This window comes from Saccostrea cucullata, unplaced genomic scaffold, assembly GCF_032062105.1.
Source record: "Saccostrea cucullata isolate Sc308-1 unplaced genomic scaffold, CSIRO_AGI_Scuc_v1 ctg5356, whole genome shotgun sequence".
Taxonomy (NCBI): Eukaryota; Metazoa; Mollusca; class Bivalvia; order Ostreida; family Ostreidae; genus Saccostrea; species Saccostrea cuccullata.
Genome location: NW_026929735.1, coordinates 36,792 through 39,711, shown reverse-complemented (window position 1 = coordinate 39,711; position 2,920 = coordinate 36,792). Strand labels below are relative to the sequence as shown.

Below are 2,920 nucleotides of genomic sequence, written 5' to 3'. Positions count from 1 at the left end.
TTGTAATAAAATATAAACTAATTTACATATTTGTTTTCTTTGGTATAAACCGGAAATAAAATTCCCAGCCTCCACTATAAAACACCAGGATGGCAACGTGTTTTGGGGGGACCTACCTTAACAAATAGATATAGGTTTGGTCAGAAAATCTTCGCGACTAATTCGGTATCTGGAGTGTATGTGCTTTTTATTCAAGTTAAAAATCCAATCTGCTGGACTTTTTTCACCTTAACAGCTCATACTGGACTCCATGCCACAAGGTTCACTTCGAGCGATTGGAGTTCGAGCCAAGGTAAAAGTGTGTTTCTGTCAGTCTTTTTTTAAATTAATTTTATTTACATATATAGAAACACCATGCCAAAACGCAGTTGTAAGCAGCATGACCTCTGTACTGAGGACTAAGACTATAAAATCTACAAAATTGCAACAAAAACTATTTGTCATTATAATGGACAATGGGTGCATTACTAAGAGATGTATGTATATACGAACAGTGCAGCCCGAGGAGCACTTTGTTTTCAAAGTTACTGTGCAAGAAGAACAAGAAATATTTGTTTATGTAAAGGAGAAAGTCCGAAAACAGTCCATTCTGTGAGAGAAAGAACTGTTCGAGGCCCGAAGGGCCGAGAATTGTTTTTTCTCTCACAGAATGGACAGTTTGAGGACTTTATCCTACTTGAAACATTTTCTCTATTGTTAACTTAATAAACTGTTCCAGGTGATGGTTATGTATTTGCTATGATTACGTAACACACTTGACTGTCCAGAGAGTGGGGGGTGAAAACAATAGCTGTATTGTTTAACTTATTGGACAGTGCCAGGTAAGTTTAGATTTAAATGATAGCTCACTTGATTTCTGACCACATCTCATGTAAAGCTTCATGAGTGAAGATGTCCTCATCGGATGGAGAAAGTAATACATATTTCTCCAAAATACGGGCCAAAGGGTGGTAAATATTCTACAGTAGGTAGACACAGCTTGTAGGTTTGCAGATTCTGAAGTTGGTGTTCAAGTTTTGACAAAAACTATCGCAAATCTTTGTTAACAATCAGGATTTAAGGGACACTGTGATACGAAACATTCTTTGAGAACAACAACGGCGACCCCCTGTATGAAGTTTGAGGAAACAGTTTAGGCTGTTCAAAGTTAATTCTACGTTTAACGTCACCTCCAAAGTTCAAAACCTAAGAGGGAGGGAGGAAAAAAATAAACAAACAAAAATTTCAAACAATTGTGAATTTATTCAAATAAACCTATTCAGTACATTAAAAAACACTACAGCTGAGTAATAAGAGTATTGGATATGACACCTAAGTTTAATTCTCCTGGCAGAGTTTTTCCTTAGAATGTTAATTTGTTTGAGTCCTTTTGTGAGCAAACAATGTAGACTGAATATGCAGGAAAGTGGCTTTTAACTAGGCCTTCGTTGTCCTTTAGATTTATATTGCCTCACATCCATGGTACCCTGTAAGGAAATGCTTCTTCTTGTGGGAATAGTTGATCAATATCTGCAATAAAATTATGATGACAATATTTAATACATTCTTATATTGAAATATCTTGAAATTGAATTGTGTTACGTTGTATTTTTTGTACCTTGAATTCCACACACAGGACAGAGTTCTTCACTTCTTAAAATACCCCAACCACTTTCTCCTTACTCTCCTTCACTTGAAAGGCTTTATCTTCTGTAAGCTTCTCCCTGCTCAAATGGAAAAGACTAGTATTATCTTTCAAAAACATGTAGCTATTTGTAGGTACATGAATTATGAAGAAATCAATTATCTTACTCATTACCTGATTACTGTTCCTTTAAATTTTTACAGACTGAAATATTAAATATGAAAGTATTTAATAAAATTCAAATGATGCATCTCACTGTATATAATTTTTTTACACATCTTGCACTCAGTAAAGTCTCTCAATCCTCTCCTAAAGTTCAGCCAAAATATTCACGAACTGAGTATGTCATTGTCACAGTCTGTACACATGGTACATGTGATTCGAAGACTGACAAAAAAAAATCAACAAACTACACTTTTTCATTAGTTTCAATCATAAAACATCTATTTTTACTTACATTTATGATCCCATACTGTCTAATTCACTCCTTTTCTTTTAATAAAACACAAAACAGCATCTACTAAGGTATCAAAGCACATTTTCTGTCACTAAGGGATGCACAATTGAGTCGCTAAATGTAGAACCAAACTGGAGCGGAGATACGGAATTCCGAATTGTTTGTTTTTTTCAAAGACGATTTTCTCCAAAACCTACGCGCGCGGGTGACGTTAAACATAGTTTTAATTTTAAACAGCCTTATAACAGAAAAAAAGCGCCACAAATCTATTACAATTTGATCCTACAATTGAACCAACAATAAATAGCAGCAGAGAGTAAATGGAATAATTCATGAAAATATGAAGAATTCATATGATGGCAAGTGTATGAAAAGATAAAATGTGTGATCTCTGTCCCAAAAATGATTCCACCTGCAGTGCATCTAGTAAGATTATCATTTCATCTGGAAATAAGCGTTTTTCTTTTAAAATTTAAATTGCTGTTGGATATATTTTAAATATTCGTGGAATGGATCTATACCACGTCCAGTATTCATTTACAAATTTTGTGAAGAGGATGAGACGTTTGTTTTTTAATAAAGAAACTTCTGGATGTGGATGTTCTAAAATTATTATTCATCAGGATTTACACATGTGTCTTTTTTGCATTGGATTTGCCTTTTCTAAAGATGATATACAGTTGAACATTTCATATACAATTGTTTGATATTTATGCATGATTGTGCATTAAATTAAAAATTTAATTGCCTATTTTAATTATGTATTGTTTTCAACATTTAAAACCTGTACATTAAGTTACCTTTAATTGTACATTAAGTTGACAAAACGCTGTCGATTA

The 2,920-nt window shown here is 33.6% G+C and overlaps 1 long non-coding RNA gene across 1 annotated transcript; it reads right to left on the bottom strand.

The window, feature by feature from the left end:
• Nucleotides 1-1,225: 1,225 nt before the first annotated feature.
• LOC134282055 (uncharacterized) lies at nucleotides 1,226-2,137 on the bottom strand. Its single transcript, XR_009995214.1, has 3 exons — nucleotides 2,082-2,137; nucleotides 1,598-1,703; nucleotides 1,226-1,509 (listed from the first exon to the last, which is right to left on the bottom strand). It is a non-coding gene; the product is annotated as an uncharacterized LOC134282055 (long non-coding RNA).
• Between the last annotated feature and the right edge of the window lie 783 nt (nucleotides 2,138-2,920).